Source organism: Heliangelus exortis, chromosome 4, assembly GCF_036169615.1.
Source record: "Heliangelus exortis chromosome 4, bHelExo1.hap1, whole genome shotgun sequence".
NCBI classification, from domain to species: Eukaryota; Metazoa; Chordata; class Aves; order Apodiformes; family Trochilidae; genus Heliangelus; species Heliangelus exortis.
In genome coordinates, this window is record NC_092425.1 from 25316 (window position 1) to 50077 (window position 24762).

Sequence of the window (24762 nt, forward strand, 5' to 3'; positions counted from 1 at the left end):
CAGGCCTCACCTTTTATTGGCCTCCTAATGCTGCTCATGTGCAGTTGGAGCCAGCCCTAACCAGGCACAGGTGGGCTTAACACAAGCTCATGGCCACTACCTGGCAATTAGTGGCACCTGGTTACCTCATTTCACTAAAGAGAACAGTGACTGTCTGGCTGCTTCTGGTTACAGGAGGACAAAAAAAGAACAGAGTGCAGCTGAGTAATGGGGAACATCTGGTTTCTAAAGGTCCAAAATAGAGAGTGTGTTTGGCTGCTTCACATGCTGTTTCCAGTTGCTGGAGGACTGGTGTCTGGCAGGAAGCATTTAAATACCCATTTACACATCTAATATCTGCTTTGGCCTATACATCAGCTTTGATACACTCACACAGACTCCCTGGAGCAAAATATCCCCTGTCCCTCCTGGTCCCACACTCCCCCCTCACCTGTACCAGACACCCTGACAGCCCTCACAGCCCTTTACCCCTCCCCACTGTAACTCCAGTGCTTAAAGCACATCTAGGAAGACTATTAGGCAGGATTTGTCATTACACTCGTAACACCAAAGCAACGCTCTCGCTGGGCGTAGAAAAAGCTTCCATCCTTCCCTACTCCATTGCTGGGGTAGAGAACCCTGTATGGCTTCCTCTACTTGTATCACAAGAGACACCTACACACACGCTGCAACAGTAGCGGCCTCGCATCCTGCTTAGACAGCAAAGCTGAAAGTAAAAAAGGACTCCTGAAAGTAAAAAAATAAATTCACCATCTGCTCATGAGGTGTCCACATGTTTATACATATCCTATTTAAATACTTCTATAGGCAAGTATTTCACTTCCTTTCTGCATTCATGTAACTTGTACAACTGTTAACCGATACCATTACGTTTTCTATCTCAAACACGGGGATAATTTGACCAGGAATTTTTTGTGTGTTACACAACCGGGAGGGAGAGCTGCCCAAAGGAGATGCTACCAAACCCCCAGGGAAATACCCCATTTAGAGGGAGACAGAAACAAAGTACTTCAGAGCACTCCATCAAAACACCAGCAAAAGATATCTGCAGCATCCAGCTGTCTCTCTGTTCAAAGATTTAGAATAGATAATTAACTAAACTAGGTAATATATGAGATCTAAAGCATTATGGGGCTGTTAGCGTCTAAACAATGCAGTTTGTACTTTATAAAACTGCTTTTGTTACATTTATGATACAAAAAAAATCTGTGGTAACTCTTTGGCTTTAATTTTTGGAGGACGATGGAGAGAAGGGAAGGTAAAACTGGAGGAGTCAAACAAATCCCCACTGCTGCAGTATATAAACTTAACAAAAAGGACTCTCTGCTTTGTTAATACATCTGGACGTACCAAAACGTGCAGAGGAATGCATTTTCATCATCTCAACTGCTGCAATTGTGAACCACAAAGCCAAAAACACCATCAACTTGAGAAAGATGTGCTGTACTTCCATCTTGAGAATGACCTTCTCTTTTTTTTTTTTTTTTTGAAGGAGGAAAGAGTCTTGATGCCGGTGACTTCCGCAGACTCTTTTGGGATCTGCTCTGATGGGGAGTTTCCAAAATGCAGCATCTTTGAATGAGAGGCATTTCTGTTTTGGACTCTCTCTTCCCATCTTCTATCAATATTCATGCTGAAGGGCAGTTGTTCCTGGTCTCCCAGCTTAGCTTGCAGCAGGCCAGGGATCAGATTCCTTCCTCAAGAAAAGGCACATCAGGTAACTGGTATATTTCTGCAATCACCAGGCTCGTCTTCATAAAAAAAAAAAAAAAAAAAAAAAAAAAAAAAAAAAAAAAAAAAAAAAAAAAAAAAAGCAGAGTGCCAGCAGGAAGCATCCAGAAGAATCCTATGGGTTGGCAAACCTCTTCTGCGACAACCTCCTTCACCATCCCTTGAAGTACTCATCATCCCTAAAGACACCCCCCAAAGTCATACAGAAATAGCACTTAAGAGTCCAACCATTAACTTTACACTGACACGAACTTAGGGATATGGCTTATGATCTTGAAGGTCTTTTCTAATAGAGGTAATTCTGTGATTAGCACCATGGGCTTCCCCTCACCTGCTCTGTACCCATTCAATGCCAGATACTGCATCTGTCATTGTTTGTAGAACCCAAGCTACATCAAGAGACAAAATGACAGGTATACTTGAAGGAAGTCACCAGCTCCACGTTCATCCTCACTACTACCCCAGCACACCTCAAATGCTCATCCAGTCCCAAAAGTGGCCTACAAAGTTCATGCAAAAAAGTAACTGCTTCACTTAGTAGCCACATTATTCTCTGCTCTTTGACACTGACCTTACCTCGGACTACTTGCTATAGTCAGCAGCTTTGTCCCAGTGAGCCTGCTTAGGATATTTGCAAAAAACAAAAGGAACCTACCAAGATGCTGCCTCAAACAGCACCCTGCCTGCAACAATTCCCATCTCTTACTCCTTTTACCTTGGCAATTTGCATATCCAGCCTCTGCAATTTTCTTGTTGTCACATGGTGACTACAATAGAACCTATAAACATCAACTGATGCTTCTAACTTCAACAACACACCCGAAAAATAACTGCTCTTTGGTCCCACTAGTCATCACTCACCTCACCCCAGTCACCTTCGGTGACTATCCCACTTCGCTTACTGCTTCTACCTTCAAAATGAGTTAAACACACACTGTAATCAAGTAGCTACCAGAAGCACAATCCCTCCAGCACTACACACTGACTGACCTGACTGCACTCTGCTCCCTCGTTTCTTCTCACGAGCGCATATTTGTCCTTTGCATCTGAAAGAAAGTGTTACACAAGTCACTGGAATGCTGAACAATGGACAGACAATTCCAAATATCTCCATCCCAGTTAGGAACCCCATCTAGAGTATTACTACCCTCATGCCATTAATAAACACAGCCCCAAAACTTTAAACCCATACACATACAACCGTTAACTACTGAGAGGGTCGATCTCCTGCGCTGCACAGGAAAAACCCTCTCATGAGGGTCCCATCACCTTCAAACACCATCAAAGCAACTGCCCACCCAGCCTGACTATGGCTGCTCTACCTAAGATCACTGTAAAATTGTGGCCTAAAAACTCAAGGCAAACATCACCAGAGACCCTTATGGCTCTTCAATATCCCCAACTCTACAATCTGGGCAGAGCAGCCCCAGGCCAAACACACACAGACCAACCCAAGACACACCACTGCAAACTATAAGATTAAACATTAATAGAAAACTCCCAAAAAGAATTACTCTGGGTTCCAAGAAGTTGGCCAAGAAGATCTACAGGATGCAAGGGTGAGGCAAGGAGGCCCCATGGTGACAGCAAGTGTCATAGAACACTTCCTCTTACAAGAATTACTCTTCAAAATAACATATCAGATGTACAAGAAGACTAGCATCAAGACCTAAGGATGCAGAGACAAGGTTGCAAATGTGGAAAATTTATGACCAGAGATGCTCATTCGTTCATAAAGAAGATTTCAAAAGATGCCTATCAAGAAATTTGCAAGATGCGAGAAAAGAAGGATCCAGATGGCACTATGATGATGATGACTAAATGTGTTCAACACCATGGGGATGATGTTCAATATTACTTGTCCTGTGAGGGACTCTGGAATTCAAGACTTGTGGGCAATAAGACCTACAGAGATGCGTCTGCAAAGCGAGGGAATGAAGCGACGGGTGCCCGAGAAGCCCCCTTCGAGACCTGAGGACGCAAGGATGCGGGGAACGAGTCCCCCTCGGGGAAACTGGATGGACAGAGATCAGGTGACAATGCAATTGAGAATGACATTGCAGAAGACAATCATCAAGAAACTTCCAAGTCAAGAGACCGATCTGCAATTTAGACTCAAGCAGAAGAACACGCTGCTGACCAGCACCGTGCTGAGCAGGAAAGGCTTTCCAGGGAGGATGCCCAAGATGCTGGGCTTGCTCTGTGAGGACACAGAGGACCATCAAGGCCTCAGGAAGCTCTAAGACAACAAAGACTGACAACACAAAACACACAACCCCACACACCGAGGCTGGAGCTGCCCTGCCCATGCTGGAATCGTACTGAAAAGTAACCTGTTCCCTTCACCCACCCAAAGGGGGCTGCTTCCAGACAGTCCTCTCCCCTACGCTAACTTCAAAACACCACCTGCAATTCTCAACCTCGACTCCTCTGCTCAGCCCCTCCCCACCCGCCCCTGGGCCCTCAACTTATCTTCAAGAGCGACAGCAGCACAAAGCCATGGTCAGTAATGAAAACCACATTGTTTGACTGGGATGTGCTTCCAGTCGCACAGCTCCTCTTCATCCCCTATACGTAGAAAAGGAAAAAACACAACCCACAGGTCACCCACAGCGCTGGCACGACTCCCACCTAAGCCAATGCACGCCACTTCTGCTGCACTCGCCTCCTCGAGGGAGCCCCGTGGTATACCACGCACCTTCTCGTTCCAGAGTTGAACGCTATCACCACGATTGCTTGAGGCACCTGAAACACCAAGAGAAAGAGTTCCTGTTCTGCTGATCAGGAGTCACCAGCCCCATGAACCCCCTCACTACCAACTCAACTCAACTTCAATGCTCATCCGGTTCCAAAGGTGGCACGCACAGTGCCTGCAAAAACAAAAGGAAACGTTTAAGTGACTTGATGTAAAATACATGGCTGACCCACCCCACCACCATCTCACCCTCTCCAACCGCTCCTAAATGTGTGTCTTTGTCCCTCCGAGGATGGTTGTGGCACCTGCAAAAGCCAAAGCAAAAGGCACGTGCTGAGGTAGTGCCTCAGCCTCCCACCCATCTGCCTGCCATCCTCGTGGGGTGCCAAAAGTAGGTTCGGAGGACACCTGGAAAACACAAAAAACAGGGGATGCCAATGTCTTCAACGACAATAAAACACCTGAGAAGTAACTGCTCCTCCAGCACACCAGCCTTTGCTCACCTTGCCAGAGCCACCTCCGGAACAGATATTCTGCTTCCTTGGCTGCTCTCACCTTCAAAAGGACAAACAAACCAGAATGTGGTCAGGTAGCCCGGAGGGGGACCTTCACTCCAACACCGACTAACCTTTGGGTGGTGCTCTTCTCTCCTCCTGCTCTGTCATGTACATCCTTGTCACATGGGATCTGAAAAACAGTGATGCACAAGTCACTGGAACACTGCCCAACAGTGCTGGACTAGTCCTTTAGGGCTCTTCCAAAAAACCCCAAACCTATAACTCTGGGAAGAGCAGCTCCAAACCAAACACTCAGACTAACTAGCCCTGCAAATCATGAGACTTGGTCTCAAGAGAACACTGAGGAAGAAGAATATCTCTGGGATCCAAGACTGTTGGGCAAGATGACCTACAGCGATGCGGCTGTGAAGCGAGGGGCTGAAGCAACAGATGCCCACCAAGCCGGGCTTCAAGACCTAAGGATGCAGAGAACAAGTGCTCCTCTGTGAAAATCCATGACCAGAGATGCTGATTAATATGGAAAAGTGTTTCAGAATACCATCATCAAGAAACTTCCCAGATGCAAGAATAATCCATGTGTTTAACTTGTCATGAAAGAAAAAGATGCTGCTGACTAGGACTGTGCTGACGAGAGAAGACCTTCCAGGGACGATGCCCAAGATGAGGGACTGGCTCTGCGAGGACAAAGAGGACATCGAGGGATGAGGAAGTTATCAAACACTCAAGACAGACAGCACAAAGTACACACCACCACACACAAAGGCTGGAGCTGCCCTGCCCAGGCCAAACCAATGCTGTAAACTCATCTGCCCCCTTCACCTGACCAAAGCAAGCTGCTCCCAGACAGCCCTCTCCCCGATTCTCACTTCAAAACCACTCCCTGCCGTTCCCAGCTTTGTCCCTTCTGCCCACCCCCAGTCCCTCCACTTATCTTTGGTGGTAGGGGTCCAAAGCCATGGTCATCACAGAAAGACAAAACCATCCACAGGGATGTTCCTGCAGCCACACATTTCCCGTTCATCATCTGCTGAAAAAGAAAAAAACAACCAAACAAAATAAACACATCACCACACATAATAATTTTCACCAGAAATTCCAACATGAGCCAGCACCAACCTCTTAGAGAAGACCCAGCTTCTCAAGAGTCCTGTGAGGTCTCACCCACCTCCTCATCACGGAATTAGGCACTGCAGGACTCAATGAAGGGCACCTAAAATACACAAAACCACTGTTTGGCTTGAAAGAAGTCACTACATACATGAACCTCCTAAATTACCACCCCAGCTTACCTCCAACACTCAGCTCCCAAGGTGACAAAAAACAAACAAAACAAAATAAAACAAACGAAACACACCAAAAAAAACAACAAAAACAACCAACCCCACACCAAAAAAACCCTGGCAAAACAAAGAGAAACACTTAACTGAATTGATATTAAACACCTGGCTGACCTGGCCCACAACCATCTCGCCTGCCCCAACTGCTCCTCTACACGTGGCTTTGTACCTCCAAGGCGGTGGGTGGCACCTGCAAAAGTCAAAGCAAAACCCGCATGCTGAGATATTGCCCCAATCAACAGGCAGCCCACACCAGCCTTTCCTCAGAAAACTTCAACATCCCTTCTGCAACAACTCCCAACCTCAGCACTTCAATTCAGTCCCTCAACTTATATTCCTGAGGGATGGTGGTTTTGCATCTATGTCCAGCAAAACACCACGTTGTCTGAGGGGCACGTTCCTCTTCATCACCTGCAATCAGAAAGAAAGGAAAATCAGAAACAGTGTCACCAATAAGGTGCACTTCAGCCATCAACAACCACTTATACTACACCCACCACCTCAAAAGAGCCCCACCCAGTTCCACTCACCTCCGTGATCCAGACTTGAATGCTGTGTCCACCACTGCTTTGGACACCTAGAAGACCAAGAGGAAGAGTTACTGTTCTGCTGATCAGTAGCCACCAGCTCCACGAACCCACTCTCTACCACCCCAGCTCACCTTCAGCGCTCTTCCGGTTCCAAAGGTGGCACGCACAGCACCTGAAACGTAAGGGAAACCTTTAACAGAGCTGACGTTAACACGTGGCTGACCCAGCCCACAGCCATCTCGCCTTCTCCAACTGTTCCTCAAGACATGGTTTTGTCACTCCGGCACTGTGTGTGACACCTGCAAAAGTCAAAGCAAAAGGCACACGCTGAGATACTGCCCCCAACAACACCCAGGCCACTGTGACGTCCATCTCCTGCTTCTTTACCTCGGCCTCTCACCCCTCTGCCTGCCATCTCTTTGGGGTGCCAAAACGAGGTTAGGAGCGCACCTGAAAAAAACCACAAACAACAAGGGATGTTCATGACCAGCCAATAATACAACACCTGAGAATAACTGCTCCTCCAGCCCACCGGCCTTTGCTCACCTTGCCACAGCCACCTCTGGTGTCCGTATCCCGCTTCGCTCGCCGCTTCCACCTTCAAAATGACAACAAAACATAATGTGGTCAGGTAGCCAAGGGAGGCAGCTTGCCACCAACTCCATGCCCGAACCGACCTTTGGGTGGCGGCTTCCTCTCCTCCTCCATCTGTTTCTTGATGGTCATTGACACGTGGGATCTGAAAAACAGGATTATGCAAATCACTGGGAAGCTGCTCAGCACAGAGTCGGTCACTTAATGGCGCTTCCCGTGGCCCCTAATTCTACGCAGCAGGCAGGGCAGCTCCAAGCCAAACACAGGCACAGACTGACCAAAGACACAGCCGTGTGAGTCACAAGACCTGAGCTCAAGATAAAACTCCCAGCAAGAAGAGGGACTCTGGAATCCAAGACTTGTGGGCAACAAGACCTACAGCGATGCGTCTGCAAAGCGAGGGAACGAAGCGACGGGTGCCCGAGAAGCCCCCTTCGAGACCTGAGGACGCAAGGATGCGGGGAATGAGTCCCCCTCGGGTAAACTGGATGGACAGAGATCAGATGACAATGCAATTGAGAATGACATTGCAGAAGACAGCCATCAAGAAACTTCCAAGTCAAGAGACCGATCTGCGATTTAGACTCGTCATGCGGAATAACACGCTGCTGACCAGCACCGTGCTGAGCAGGAAAGGCTTTCCAGGGAGGATGCCCAAGATGCTGGGCTTGCTCTGTGAGGACACAGAGGACCATCAAGGCCTCAGGAAGCTCTAAGACAACAAAGACTGACAACACAAAACACACAACCCCACACACCGAGGCTGGAGCTGCCCTGCCCATGCTGGAATCGTACTGAAAAGTAACCTGTTCCCTTCACCCACCCAAAGGGGGCTGCTCCCAGACAGTCCTCTCCCCTACACTAACTTCAAAACACTACCTGCAATTCTCAACTGTGACTCCTCTGCTCAGCCCCTCCCCACCCACCCACCCCCCCCCCCCGGGCCCTCAACTTATCTTTCAGAGAACTGGCACTCCAAAGCCATAGTTAGCCCAGAAAAAAAAAAAAAATAGGAGCGGCTCAGGATAATCCTCAACTTGCTAGGTTCCCCTTCACCACCTGCATTTAAAAAAAAAAAAAAAAAAAAAAATAATAAAAACAATCACATCACAATACCAAAAAAACGAACCAAAAAACACACACACACACACATAACCACAACACCAAAACACCTACCAGAATATTCAGCAGTAAGTCCAACATCAGCCAGCCCCGTTCTCTTCCAAATGGCCCAGCTTCACAGAAGAGCCCTGCAGGGTCCCACTCGCCCACGCTTTCCAGGGTTGGACGCTGTAGGTATCGTCATTCAGGGCAACTAAAAGGCACAAAACTATTTTTCTGCTTGAGAGAAGACACTAGCTCCACAAGCTCTGCACTACCACCTCACCTCCAATGCTCCTTCAATTCCTGCAACTTGCTAGCATCATGCCAGGGAGGGACAGGCTCCCATCAACCACCCAAAGGGCACCGCTTCTGAACAGCTCGCTCCCCTACAGTACCTTTAAAACCCGAGCCAGCGATTCCTAACCTTGACCCCTCTACGCAGACTCTCCCCAACCATCCTCCCTTTCTCTTACCTTTCAAACAGCTGGGGCTCTGAAGCACTGGACAGAAAAGTAACCCACATCGGCTGACTGGAATCTTCCCAAAACCACAAAGTTCCTCCTCACCATCTGCAATAACAAACAGCAATGCCAGCAGAAATAGGATATCAGCTAAATACCAACCTCTTCCACAAGCTCCTCATAACCCCCGACTTGCCCCGTTCTGCTTGTGAGATCGAGCCTCCTCGTTACCATCCCGTCTCACCTCCAGTGCTCTTCCCCCTCCAAAGGTGGCACACACAGCTCCTGCAAAAACAAAGGGAAACGCTTACCCGCGTTTAAGTAAAATCTCTGGATGAGCGGGCCCGCAACCGTCTCACCTTCTCTGACCGCTCCTCAACCCGTGGCTTTGTGTGGCACCTGCAAAAGTCAAAGGAAAAGCACATGCCGAGATACTGCCTAAAACAACAGGCAGCCCACTGTGATATTCACCTCCCGCTTGCTCCTTTACCTTGGCTTCTCGCCCGTCTGCCTGCCAACCTTGTGGGGTGCCAAAATGAGGTTTGGAGGGCTCCCAAAAAGCACAAAAAGCAGGGGATGCGAATGCCTTCCACAGCAATACAGCATCTGAGAAATAACTGCTCCTGCAGCCCACCAACCTTTGGTCTACGGAATGCTGCTCAACACATGGACAATCCCTCTGAGACTCTTCCAAGGGCCCTTGACCCTACAATGGGGGCAGGACAGCTCCAAACCAAACTCTCAATACTGAGGCCGACCCAATACACAGCGCTGCAAACCATAAGACTCGACCTCAAGAGGAAACTCACAGTAAGATGAGTGATTCCAGGATCCAAGACAGCTCTGCTGGAAGACATCCAGGGATGCAACAGTGACGCACGGAGGCTCCATTGTGGCCCCAAGAGTGGCCCCTCCCCCCAGCCTCACAAATCACGCGTGCCCGTGTGGCTGCGTCTTCGGTGACAAGAAATCCCCGTCCAAGTCGCCGTCACTGTGCCGGGAGACACCTCTCCGGACGCCATTTTCTCTCCCCGAGCTCTCCCCGCCCGTTTCAGCCGCTGCCACCCCCAGGCCCCCATTTTGGTCCCCCCGTGCCCGTGGATCCCCCCCGGCTATTCCCGCCACCCCCAACTTCTGCGCTGCCCGCCATGTCCCCCTCCCCGGCCTCATTTTCCCCACCCGCAGCTCACAGCCGCCATTCCAAATCCCCGTCAGCACCGCCGCTCCCTCACACTGAGGAGTCACCGCTGTAAAGTTTCGGGATTCGCTGATTGGCCGCACGACGCCAGGAGAAAGCTTTCCATTGGATCAGACTCTGCTGCACCCCACCCATTCCCTGTGGCAATCCACGCGCTGATTGGTCGATGCTTTCCCGACCCCGTAGCTCGGACCCCCTCCCTCAGTCTCCACCCTTCCGGGATGCTGATTGGCCAGCGGCGCTGAAGAGACCGCCTCTGCCCCACCCCCACCCCTACACTCCCGCCCCAGGGAACCGGGGACCTTCCGCTCCCCCTCCCCCTCCCCCCTCCCCCCTCCAGCCCCAGGCACGCGCTCCTGCCCCCAGGGAACCGGCGAGCAAAAGGCGGGAACGGGACAGGACGTTCTACCCTTCCCCCCTCCCCCGGCCCTTGCCCCAGGGCAGCGGTCAAAACCGGCCCGGAGCGGCCCTGGGGCGCGTGCCTCCTCCCCCTTACTGTCCCCGCTGCTTCCGCCCCTCTACTCGCCCCGGAGGCGGGCGGCGCTGCGGAGCGACCGAAGCCGGCGGCCCCCGCCGGGCTGGAGTTCTGCGCTCTGCCCGCCGGCTCCGCCAAGAGCGGCGGCAGAGGCGGCGGCTCCGGACCCGTCGAGAGGCAACCGCGCGGCAGCTGCGCCGCCATCACCCCGGAAGCGGCATCAGGCGCCCGGAAGTGACGATTTCCCAGCGCCCAAAGCGCCACCGCAGCCGCGCAAAGCCCCAGTGCCCGCGCTGTCGCCGCAGCCGCGGTCCCGCGCTCTGCACCCGGGAACGGCCGCAAGGGCCGGAATGAAAAAAAAAGAAAAAAAAAAAGAGCTCGGCTCCAATGTGTGTGTGAGTGCACACACGAGGACAGGGACCGCTGCGGTCCCCAGCTGTGTCCGCAGCGCAGAGCACACGCGCTGTCTTTGGTGCACACCTCCGCCCACCTTTGCGGTGTCACCGACCGCCGCGTCCCGCAGCCTTCCGCTCACCCGCAGCACGGAAAGCGCCGGGGGGGAGGGTGCACGGACCTGCACACGGAGCTGAAGGTTCGACTCTGTGAGCCAGTTCCCCACAGAAGCCACCCCAGGTAACTGATGCACTCCACAGAATGCAACACCCCAAAACTGCTGCTTCTGCACTCAAGTTACCCCTCACCTTGCCGGCGTCCTCCCCAATGCCAGTGTCTCACTTCACACCTAGAAAATAAAGCCAGAGAAGTGTGAGTCAGAACCACCCACAGTCATCCCCATCCTCCCACACCCACCTGTACCCAGCTCTCTGCTCTGCCCTCTGGCACACAGCTCGTGCACCTGAAAAGAAACCAAACCAACCATGGAAATCAAGTCACCTGGATACTGCCAGGTAGTTTGGTGAGACCTGAGGTGGTCTTGTTGTGTATAGCCTCTAACTACAGTTACAAGTACAAATCCCAGCTCTCGAGCCCCAGCTGTACAACACCAACAGTGGGCACAGCACAGACACAGGCTGGAGCTGCCCTGCCCAGTACACGCTCGCATTGCGCTGAAGATTCTTCCGCTCTCTTTACCCACCCAAAGGGGACTGCACCCTGATAGCCCTCACCCCTACGCTAAATGTAAAACCCCTCTCAATTTGCAGCCTCATCCCCTCCCAGGCCCTCGGCTTAGCTTTCAATTGGCCAGGGGTCTGCAGCCATCTTCAATGAAACCACCACTTGCTCTAACTGGGATGCTTTTGCAGTTGCCAGGCCTCTCAAACATCTGAAAAGAAAAAAAAAAAAAAGAAACGTTTAAAATCAAACCAAGCAACCCACAATCAGTGCTGGCAGTGTGCAGTCCACCAACCTCTTTAACACTGCTCCCCTCCTCCCCAAAAGCACTGGAGTGTTCTGTTCACCTACTCAGTCCAGAAGTGGATGCTGCACCCCTCCTTGCTTGTGGTATCTAAGGTACTGAAAGACAAAAACTTACTGCTGTGCTTCTGAGAAGCCCCCTTCCCGGTGACCCTCCTCACTAACATCCCAGCTTGCCTCAGATGCTCATCCAATTTCAACAAGGGCCTGCGCAAGGGTCAACACAACCGGGTCGGTGTCTTAAGAGTGTCTCACCTTCTCGGGCTGCTGTTGGCATCCTGCTTCACCACTCCAAGGCGGTCACCTCGTCTGCAAAAATGACAGCAAACAACCCACACTGAGACACTGCCGAAGCCAGAAGCCTGCCCAAAACGTCTCCCCTCTGCTGCTCTCCCCTTTGCTCCCCTTTGCCCCTTTGTCTGGCCTCTGCTGGTTACAGGTGGAGCCTTGCGTGCCACCTGGGAAGCACACAGAAGGGATGCTTGGCACTCCCTGACAACACAACTCCTGACAAACAATTGCTGTTCCAGCACACCAGTCTTCACTCACCACAGGCTCCTCTTCAACACGCACCCACCCGCTCTGCTCCTCTCCTCCATTGCTCTCTGATGTGTGGCTCCTCCCTCTGCATTGAAACATCAATACCCTGCAGTCAGCTGGAGGCTGAGCAATAGCTGAACAGTTACAGAGGGTTCCCTTTAGAAACACCATCCAGATCCCAACTACCTACAATTAAAAAAACAAAACAAAAAAACTTATAAAGAGGCCCCATGTGTCAAAGCCTTACCAACCTGGCCACCCATCCTGCTCAGCCATCCCTGTGGTAGCCTCTCCCAGATGACTCCAGCCACCCCCTCTCGGTAACACTGAGGAAAAGACAACTCTCCCCTGCTGAGAGCTGCTACTTGCCTTGAAATGCACTGCGCTGTCTGTGCCTCAGCAGTTGGAGACAGCAGATCAACATCAACCCCGTTGCTATTCTTCCCCCAACCCCACCATTGCTACACCCCCCAGAGAGAGCAGCTCCAGCTCAACCACACACACAGAGGATGTGAGGAAAATGTGAGGAAAAAACGTCTCCACAAGAAAAATAACTCCCAGACTTCAGATGCTACTGGGGAAAGAGAGGTATGGTGACATGAGATAGAGGTGAATGTTGAAGAAGAGTCAGGAAAGGTCCTCTTGACACCTTGTAAGGTTTGTGAATGGACTTCTTTGTTTTTTAAGCTCTTCAGCAGGGAGGAGTCAAGCTACAGCTGGATCCAATCTTAGTCTCTGACTGGAAAGAAAAGTTCAGCCCCGTGGTTTAGTCACAGAATCATCTTCTTGCAGCTTCAGCTGTGTGCCTCTGGACAGAAAAAACCCACTCTTATTTTACCTGTTCCTTTTAATGCCTCACAATATGACTGTGCACTTGTTCATATTACTCTTCATCTAGTTATCTTCCATGACGAATATGGTCTTACAATTCTTTCCTCTTCTCTCTGAGAGTCACCATTCACCATCAGGCCCCTCCTTTTCTGGCCAATTTTTTTTCTCTTCCAGTTGCTTTGCTGAAGGATAATTCTTCCTCAGTTTGATTTCCCCAACAGTTTGTGTTTCCCCAACCTTACTACTGTAGAGGATAATTCTGAATAATTTTCTCACTGTCTACATCTAGTTATATTATTATATAATAATAGGCTGCAATTAAAATGAAATTGTAGCTGAATTCCTCCCGCTTGCCAGTACTTGCTTCTGCGCATGCGCCGGAGGACAGCCACCATCGAGACGACCCCCCGCAGGATAGACGGCCTGCTCCCGGGCCAGACCGCCTTCCTTTCTTTCCATAGAGACGTTCCCTCTCCGTGCCCGCTTCCGGCGCCCCCCCCCCCCTCCCGCCGATCCCCGGCCCTCCCGCGCCTTTTCCTCACCCCGGAGGTGACGCGGCACGGCGGAGCGGCCGCCGATCGGGCGTTCCGCGCTCTGCCCGCCCGCTCCGCCAACGGCGGCGGAGCCGGGAAGAGGCAGACGGACGCGGCCATTCCGTACGGAGCGAGAGCGCGCCGCCATGATTCCGTAACGGGGGCGGGTGCCCGGCTTCAGCCGCCGAAGCCGCGCATGCGCAGAGACACCGGCGCCTCGCTGCTGCAGTGCCGGCCTCTCGCCACCGGGGGGGCGCAACGAGCGCCGAAAAAAGGGGGAAAAAACGAAAAAACGAAAGGGGAAAAAAAGAATAATTAGAAAATAAAAGCGCCGCGCAGCGTCCCCGTTACCCCCTACCCCCCGCAGGACCCATTTCGCCCCCTCCCACCGCCCCCAGCAGTCACCGGCGCCACCCAAGTCCAGCTCCAGCCCCCCCCCACGGCCCCTCTTCCAGTCACTGCCCGGGTCAGGCGTCTCCCCTTAAATCTGAACGTCTGCAAAAAAATTAAGCAAGCACCTCCTTAAGCGGGTTCACGGCTCGGTTTTATTGGAGTCCAGCAGCTGACAGGTACCGACCGAATCACACAGATGACCTTCACGTTTCCCTCCCCTCTCCTCAGCGGCAGGCTCTTGCCCCGTCTCCAACGCCACCCACCTCAACTCCCCCCCAGAAAAAAAAAAAAACAAACCTCAGCCTAAATACCCCAGCATCACTACGTGAAGCCTCAGATACAGTCCCAAAAGTTAATCCCCTCAATGGCCAACACACAGCCGCCCGCCCCCCAAATCTAGCCTCCCCAGTTTCTTCTCCCCTTCTCAGATTTCTTTCCCTGTTTGGCTCGTACCTTTTCAGAGAGAGAGAGACACGGACATCAATTGGCATCACTGACACAGATGACAAAACAAAGCTTTTATAGGCAGCACGTGATGCAGCACAAATCAGCCGCAGCCAGAGCAGAGGCTGTGGCCGAGGGTTTCGGGGGAAAAGAGACTACAGTTTCTTGCCTGTGCCTGTGCCATACAGCTGGATTCCCCTTTACGGCCTCGAGCAAACCTCCTTCAGCACGAGATCTCTGGATTTTAAACGGCGCCCCGGTTAGGGCGAGGAGAAAAGGTAAGTTTCTGTCTGGTACGTCTGCTTTCAGCCCAGTCTCTTGCAAGTAGCTTGACTTGCTGAAATTAACAGCAAGTTTCTCGGTCAGTGCCTGCTTCTAGGACCGGCAACACTCGATGTTTAGAGGAACAGTTAGAGGTTTTACCCCCCCATCTAACTGCACCGAGCTGGCAGACGCTTAAGAGATGAGGCTGTTACCTTCGCTTGGCCCATCTGAGCTGCAGGCCTCCTCTTTCGCCAAAAAGAACCCAAAGCCTCATTTTTAAGTACTCACCCCGCGTGCCTGGAGTCGTAGTTTTCGAAAGAAGCGGGGGGCATTGAGCAGAAAAGGCAGCAGAGGTGCTGGGGTTCCCAAACAGGTAGCGGGGCTGAGATAATCGGGGTTCCGCGCTCTGCCTGCCCGCCCGCTCCGCCAACGGCGGCGGAGCCGGGAAGAGGCAGACGGACGCGGCCATTCCGTACGGAGCGAGAGCGCGCCGCCATGATTCCGTAACGGGGGCGGGTGCCCGGCTTCAGCCGCCGAAGCCGCGCATGCGCAGAGACACCGGCGCCTCGCTGCTGCAGTGCCGGCCTCTCGCCACCGGGGGGCGCAACGAGCGCCGAAAAAAGGGGGAAAAAACGAAAAAACCAAAGGGGAAAAAAAGAATAATTCCAAAATAAAAGCGCCCCGCAGCGTCCCCGTTACCCCCTGCCCCCCGCAGGACCCATTTCGCCCCCTCCCACCGCCCCCAGCAGTCACCGGCGCCACCCAAGTGCTACAACTTTGTTTTTTGTACCAAAAACCTCCAATATTTGACCCCTCGGCCACTCTCCAGATGTTTCCAAATATGTCTCCAAAATTCCATATAAATGGGCCTGGATTAAAAATGAAAAAAGGGACAACTGAAAATTTGATCTGGATTTAATCCTCACAGAAACCCTACCCAGAACAACACCAACAATCTGGCTACAAATTTTGCTTTAGTACCAAAACCCTCAAATACTTGGCTCCTCCACAGCACACCCTCTGTATCTAAATATGGCTCCAAAATTCCTTATAAATGGGCTTAGAATAAAAATGCAGAGTGTGACCACTGGAAACATTTGCTGGCCCTAACCCTCACATGGAACCCTACCCACAGCACCACCAACAATCTGGCTACAAATCTGTTTTTTGTTCTAAATGCCTCCAAAATTTGACGCCTCAGCCACTCCCCCCTGATGTTTCACAACATGGCTCCAGAATTCCATATAAATGGGCCTGGATTAAAAATGAAAAAAGGGACAACTGAAAATTTGATCTGCCTTTAACCCTCACATGGAACCCTACCCAGAACAACACCAACAATCTGGCTACAAATTTTGCTTTAGTACCAAAACCCTCAAATACTTGGCTCCTCGATGGCACACCCACTGCATCTAAATATGGCTCTAAAATTCCTTATAAATGGGCTTAGAATAAAAATCCATAGTGTGACCACTGGAAACTTTTTCTGGCCCTAACCCTCACATGGAATCCTACCCAGAACAACACCAACAATCTGGCTACAACTTTGTTTAAGTACCAAAAACCTCCAATATCTGACCCCTCGGCCACCTCCCCGATGTTTCCAAATATGTCTCCAAAATTCAATAAAATTTGATTAGAAAAAAAACCATAGTGTGACCACTGGAAACTTTTGCTGGCCCTAACCCTCACATGGACACTTACCCACAGCACCACCAACAATCTGGAACAACTTTGTTTTAGTACCAAAAACTTCCATATTTGACCACTCGGCCACTCCCCCGATGTTTCCAAATATGTCTCCAAAATTCAATAAAAATTGATTAGAAAAAAATCCATAGTGTGGCCACTGGAAACTTTTGCTGGCCCTAACCCTCACATGGAACCCTACCAACAGCACCACCAACACTCTGATTACAACTTTGGTTTTTATACCAAATACCTCCAATATTTCACCCCTCAGCCACTCCCCAGATGTTTCACAATATGGCTCCAAAATTCCATATAAATGGGCCTGGATTAAAAATGAAAAAAGGGACAACTGAAAATTTGATCTGCCTTTAACCCTCACATGGAACCCTACCCACAGCACCACCAACAATCTGGCTACAAATTTTGTTTGGTACCAAAAGCCTCAAATATTCAACCCCTCAACCACTGTCCATATGTTTCACAACATGGTTCCAAAACTCCATATAATTGGGCCTAGAGAAAAAGTGATAAAAGTGACAACTGAAAATTTGATCTGGCCCTAACCCTCACATGGAACCCTACCCACAGCACCACCACCAATCTCGCTACAACTTTGGTTTTTGTACCAAATACCTCCAATATTTGACCCCTCAACCACACCCCAAATGTTTCACAATATGGCTCCAAAATTCCATATAAGTGGGCCTGGATTAAAAATGAAAAAAGGGACAACTGAAAATTTGATCTGCCTTTAATCCTCACATGGAACCCTACCCACAGCACCACCAACAATCTGGCTACAAATCTGTTTTAGTACCAAAAACCTCAAATATTCGACCCCTCCACAGCACACCCTCTGTATCTAAATATGGATCCAAAATTCCTTATAAATGGGCTTAGAATAAAAATCCATTGTGTGACCACTGGAAACTTTTGCTGGCCCTAACCCTCACATAGAACCCTACCCTCAGCACCACCAACAATCTGGCTACAAATTTTGTTTTTTGTACCAAATACCTCCAATATTTGACCCCTCGGCCACTCCCCTGATGTTTCCAAATATGGCTCCAAAATTCAATAAAAATTGATTAGAAAAAAATCCATAGTGTGGCCACTGGAAACTTTTGCTGGCCCTAACCCTCACATGGAACCCTCCCCACAGCACCACCAACAATCTGGCTACAACTTTTGTTTTTTGTACCAAATACCTCCAAAATTTGACGCCTCGGCCACTCCCGAGATGTTTCACAATATGGCTCCAGAATTCCATATAAATGGGCCTGGATTAAAAATGAAAAAAGGGACAACTGAAAATTTGATGTGGCTTTAACCCTCACATGGAACCCTACCCACAGCACCACCAACAATCTGGCTACAAATTTTGTTTGGTACCAAAAGCCTCAAACATTCGACCCCTCAACCACTGTCTATATGTTTCACAACATGGTTCTAAACTTCCATATAAGTGGGCCTAGAGAAAAAGTGATAAAAGTGACAACTGAAAATTTGATGTGGCTTTAACCCTCCCAACCTTGTCCCCTCCATCCCACAAGCCCTCTCTGGCACCCATCCTTCTACTTGGCTTCCAGGAGGATGCAAGTCAACCCATTCCTATTCCTAACCGGCACAAAGAGTAATAAACAGAATATTAAAATACAGAATATTTAAACACTTTATAACCCCAAAATATCCCACACAAAGCTACCAACAGGAGAAAAAGATGCGGGCAAGAAACGCCCTTCTGACTGCACAGACTGCTGACTCAGAGGCTCTTGCAGAAAGCTGATGCCTCTGTGTCCATGAGCTCCCAAAACTACTGACCCAGTGAGCTCCACAGCTGCCACCAACTGCAAGAACAGCAGAGTTCTGACCCCAGCACAGCACCAAACCAGACTGAGAGCCCTGGGCAGATGGGGGGGGTTTATGTACCCCAGGCACCACCCACCAACCATCCCACCACCATCTGGAGAAGGGGCAGTGCCAAAAGCTGCCAGGAATAAAGGGGCAGGAGGGCATACAGCTGGTTCTGTCAGCTGCTTCTGGGGACACAGTGGAATTAGAGGCATAATTGTTTAAGATTTGGGAAAACTGAAAACTGCTTGTCTTAAGGGTGTTGACGTAGTATGAACGGTTGGAGTGATTGGACCTGAGGCTGCAATTAAAATGAAATTGTAGCTGAATTCCTCCCGCTTGCCAGTACTTGCTTCTGCGCATGCGCCGGAGGACAGCCACCATCGAGACGACCCCCCGCAGGATAGACGGCCTGCTCCCGGGCCAGACCGCCTTCCTTTCTCTCCATAGAGACGTTCCCTCTCCGTGCCCGCTTCCGGCGCTCCCCCCCCCCCCCTCGCCATCCCCGGCCCTCCCGCCGATCCCCGGCCCTCCCGCGCCTTTTCCTCGCCCCGGAGGCGACGCGGCACGGCGGAGCGGCCGCCGATCGGGCGTTCCGCGCTCTGCCCGCCCGCTCCGCCAACGGCGGCGGAGCCGGGAAGAGGCAGACGGACGCGGCCATTCCGTACGGAGCGAGAGCGCGCCGCCATGATTCCGTAACGGGGGCGGGTGCCCGGCTTCAGCCGCCGAAGCCGCGCATGCGCAGAGACACCGGCGCCTCGCTGCTGCAGTGCCGGCCTCTCGCCACCGGGGGGCGCAACGAGCGCCGAAAAAAGGGGGAAAAAACGAAAAAACCAAAGGGGAAAAAAAGAATAATTCCAAAATAAAAGCGCCCCGCAGCGTCCCCGTTACCCCCTGCCCCCCGCAGGACCCATTTCGCCCCCTCCCACCGCCCCCAGCAGTCACCGGCGCCACCCAAGTGCTACAACTTTGTTTTTTGTACCAAAAACCTCCAATATTTGACCCCTCGGCCACTCTCCAGATGTTTCCAAATATGTCTCCAAAATTCCATATAAATGGGCCTGGATTAAAAATGAAAAAAGGGACAACTGAAAATTTGATCTGGATTTAATCCTCACAGAAACCCTACCCAGAACAACACCAACAATCTGGCTACAAATTTTGCTTTAGTACCAAAACCCTCAAATACTTGGCTCCTCCACAGCACACCCTCTGTATCTAAATATGGCTCCAAAATTCCTTATAAATGGGCTTAGAATAAAAATGCAGAGTGTGACCACTGGAAACATTTGCTGGCCCTAACCCTCACATGGAACCCTACCCACAGCACCACCAACAATCTGGCTACAAATCTGTTTTTTGTTCTAAATGCCTCCAAAATTTGACGCCTCAGCCACTCCCCCCTGATGTTTCACAACATGGCTCCAGAATTCCATATAAATGGGCCTGGATTAAAAATGAAAAAAGGGACAACTGAAAATTTGATGTGGCTTTAACCCTCACATGGAACCCTACCCAGAACAACACCAACAATCTGGCTACAAATTTTGCTTTAGTACCAAAACCCTCAAATACTTGGCTCCTCGATGGCACACCCACTGCATCTAAATATGGCTCTAAAATTCCTTATAAATGGGCTTAGAATAAAAATCCATAGTGTGACCACTGGAAACTTTTGCTGGCCCTAACCCTCACATGGAATCCTACCCAGAACAACACCAACAATCTGGCTACAACTTTGTTTAAGTACCAAAAACCTCCAATATCTGACCCCTCGGCCACCTCCCTGATGTTTCCAAATATGTCTCCAAAATTCAATAAAATTTGATTAGAAAAAAAAACATAGTGTGACCACTGGAAACTTTTGCTGGCCCTAACCCTCACATGGACACTTACCCACAGCACCACCAACAATCTGGAACAACTTTGTTTTAGTACCAAAAACTTCCATATTTGACCACTCGGCCACTCCCCCGATGTTTCCAAATATGTCTCCAAAATTCAATAAAAATTGATTAGAAAAAAATCCATAGTGTGGCCACTGGAAACTTTTGCTGGCCCTAACCCTCACATGGAACCCTACCAACAGCACCACCAACACTCTGATTACAACTTTGGTTTTTATACCAAATACCTCCAATATTTCACCCCTCAGCCACTCCCCAGATGTTTCACAATATGGCTCCAAAATTCCATATAAATGGGCCTGGATTAAAAATGAAAAAAGGGACAACTGAAAATTTGATCTGCCTTTAACCCTCACATGGAACCCTACCCACAGCACCACCAACAATCTGGCTACAAATTTTGTTTGGTACCAAAAGCCTCAAATATTCAACCCCTCAACCACTGTCCATATGTTTCACAACATGGTTCCAAAACTCCATATAATTGGGCCTAGAGAAAAAGTGATAAAAGTGACAACTGAAAATTTGATCTGGCCCTAACCCTCACATGGAACCCTCCCCACAGCACCACCAACAATCTGGCTACAAATTTTGTTTTTTGTACCAAATACCTCCAAAATTTGACGCCTCGGCCACTCCCGAGATGTTTCACAATATGGCTCCAGAATTCCATATAAATGGGCCTGGATTAAAAATGAAAAAAGGGACAACTGAAAATTTGATCTGCCTTTAATCCTCACATGGAACCCTACCCACAGCACCACCAACAATCTGGCTACAAATCTGTTTTAGTACCAAAAACCTCAAATATTCGACCCCTCCACAGCACACCCTCTGTATCTAAATATGGCTCCAAAATTCCTTATAAATGGGCTTAGAATAAAAATGCAGAGTGTGACCACTGGAAACTTTTGCTGGCCCTAACCCTCACATAGAACCCTACCCACAGCACCACCAACAATCTGACTACAACTTTGGTTTTTGTACCAAATACCTCCAAAATTTGACGCCTCAGCCACTCCCCAGATGTTTCACAATATGGCTCCAGAATTCCATATAAATGGGCCTGGATTAAAAATGAAAAAAGGGACAACTGAAAATTTGATGTGGCTTTAACCCTCACATGGAACCCTACCCACAGCACCACCAACAATCTGGCTACAAATTTTGTTTGGTACCAAAAGCCTCAAATATTCAACCCCTCAACCACTGTCCATATGTTTCACAACATGGTTCCAAAACTCCATATAATTGGGCCTAGAGAAAAAGTGATAAAAGTGACAACTGAAAATTTGATCTGGCCCTAACCCTCACATGGAACCCTACCCACAGCACCACCAACAATCTCGCTACAACTTTGGTTTTTGTACCAAATACCTCCAAAATTTGACCCCTCAACCACACCCCAAATGTTTCACAATATGGCTCCAAAATTCCATATAAGTGGGCCTGGATTAAAAATGAAAAAAGGGACAACTGAAAATTTGATCTGCCTTTAATCCTCACATGGAACCCTACCCACAGCACCACCAACAATCTGGCTACAAATCTGTTTTAGTACCAAAAACCTCAAATATTCGACCCCTCCACAGCACACCCTCTGTATCTAAATATGGATCCAAAATTCCTTATAAATGGGCTTAGAATAAAAATCCATTGTGTGACCACTGGAAACATTTGCTGGCCCTAACCCTCACATGGAACCCTACCCAGAACAACACCAACAATCTGGCTACAAATCTGTTTTAGTACCAAATGCCTCCAATATTTGACCCCTCGGCCACTCCCCTGATGTTTCCAAATATGGCTTCAAAATTCAATAAAAATTGATTGGAAAAAAATCCATAGTGTGGCCACCGGAAACTTTTGCTGGCCCTAACCCTCACATGGAACCCTACCCACAGCACCACCAACAATCTGGCTACAACTTTTGTTTTTTGTACCAAATACCTCCAAAATTTGACGCCTCGGCCACTCCCCAGATGTTTCACAATATGGCTCCAAAATTCCATATAAATGGGCCTGGATTAAAAATGAAAAAAGGGACAACTGAAAATTTGATCTGCCTTTAACCCTCACATGGAACCCTACCCAGAACAACACCAACAATCTGGCTACAAATTTTGCTTTAGTACCAAAACCCTCAAATACTTGGCTCCTCCACAGCACACCCTCTGTATCTAAATATGGCTCCAAAATTCCTTATAAATGGGCTTAGAATAAAAATGCATTGTGTGACCACTGGAAACTTTTGCTGGCCCTAACCCTCACATGGAACCCTACCCACAGCACCACCAACAATCTGGCTACAAATCTGTTTTTTGTACCAAATACCTCCAAAATTTGACGCCTCGGCCACTCCCGAGATGTTTCACAATATGGCTCCAAAATTCCATATAAATGGGCCTGGATTAAAAATGAAAAAAGGCACAACTGAAAATTTGATCTGCCTTTAACCCTCACATGGAACCCTACCCAGAACAACACCAACAATCTGGCTACAAATCTGTTTTAGTACCAAATGCCTCCAATATTTGACCCCTCGGCCACTCCCCTGATGTTTCCAAATATGGCTTCAAAATTCAATAAAAATTGATTGGAAAAAAATCCATAGTGTGGCCACTGGAAACTTTTGCTGGCCCTAACCCTCACATGGAACCCTACCCACAGCACCACCAACAATCTGGCTACAAATCTGTTTTAGTACCAAAACCCTCAAATACTTGGCTCCTCCACAGCACACCCTCTGTATCTAAATATGGCTCCAAAATTCCTTATAAATGGGCTTAGAATAAAAATGCAGAGTGTGACCACTGGAAACTTTTGCTGGCCCTAACCCTCACATGGAACCCTACCCACAGCACCACCAACAATCTGGCTACAAATCTGTTTTTTGTTCTAAATGCCTCCAAAATTTGACGCCTCAGCCACTCCCCTGATGTTTCACAACATGGCTCCAGAATTCCATATAAATGGGCCTGGATTAAAAATGAAAAAAGGGACAACTGAAAATTTGATCTGCCTTTAACCCTCACATGGAACCCTACCCAGAACAACACCAACAATCTGGCTACAACTTTGTTTAAGTACCAAAAACCTCCAATATCTGACCCCTCGGCCACCTCCCCGATGTTTCCAAATATGTCTCCAAAATTCAATAAAATTTGATTAGAAAAAAAACCATAGTGTGACCACTGGAAACTTTTGCTGGCCCTAACCCTCACATGGACACTTACCCACAGCACCACCAACAATCTGGAACAACTTTGTTTTAGTACCAAAAACTTCCATATTTGACCACTCGGCCACTCCCCCGATGTTTCCAAATATGTCTCCAAAATTCAATAAAAATTGATTAGAAAAAAATCCATAGTGTGGCCACTGGAAACTTTTGCTGGCCCTAACCCTCACATGGACACTTACCCACAGCACCACCAACAATCTGGAACAACTTTGTTTTAGTACCAAAAACTTCCATATTTGACCACTCGGCCACTCCCCCGATGTTTCCAAATATGTCTCCAAAATTCAATAAAAATTGATTAGAAAAAAATCCATAGTGTGGCCACTGGAAACTTTTGCTGGCCCTAACCCTCACATGGAACCCTACCAACAGCACCACCAACACTCTGATTACAACTTTGGTTTTTATACCAAATACCTCCAATATTTCACCCCTCAGCCACTCCCCAGATGTTTCACAATATGGCTCCAAAATTCCATATAAATGGGCCTGGATTAAAAATGAAAAAAGGGACAACTGAAAATTTGATCTGCCTTTAACCCTCACATGGAACCCTACCCACAGCACCACCAACAATCTGGCTACAAATTTTGTTTGGTACCAAAAGCCTCAAATATTCAACCCCTCAACCACTGTCCATATGTTTCACAACATGGTTCCAAAACTCCATATAATTGGGCCTAGAGAAAAAGTGATAAAAGTGACAACTGAAAATTTGATCTGGCCCTAACCCTCACATGGAACCCTACCCACAGCACCACCACCAATCTCGCTACAACTTTGGTTTTTGTACCAAATACCTCCAATATTTGACCCCTCAACCACACCCCAAATGTTTCACAATATGGCTCCAAAATTCCATATAAGTGGGCCTGGATTAAAAATGAAAAAAGGGACAACTGAAAATTTGATCTGCCTTTAATCCTCACATGGAACCCTACCCACAGCACCACCAACAATCTGGCTACAAATTTTGTTTGGTACCAAAAGCCTCAAACATTCGACCCCTCAACCACTGTCTATATGTTTCACAACATGGTTCT

The 24762-nt window shown here is 49.0% G+C and overlaps 2 long non-coding RNA genes across 2 annotated transcripts; both read right to left on the reverse strand.

The window, feature by feature from the left end:
- Positions 1 to 4697: 4697 nt before the first annotated feature.
- Positions 4698 to 4984, reverse strand: LOC139796311 (uncharacterized). Its single transcript, XR_011725933.1, has 3 exons — positions 4930 to 4984; positions 4785 to 4834; positions 4698 to 4731 (listed from the first exon to the last, which is right to left on the reverse strand). It is a non-coding gene; the product is annotated as an uncharacterized lncRNA (long non-coding RNA).
- A 3367-nt stretch (positions 4985 to 8351) lies between these two features.
- On the reverse strand, positions 8352 to 9074 carry LOC139796312 (uncharacterized). Its single transcript, XR_011725934.1, has 3 exons — positions 8983 to 9074; positions 8582 to 8720; positions 8352 to 8464 (listed from the first exon to the last, which is right to left on the reverse strand). It is a non-coding gene; the product is annotated as an uncharacterized lncRNA (long non-coding RNA).
- Between the last annotated feature and the right edge of the window lie 15688 nt (positions 9075 to 24762).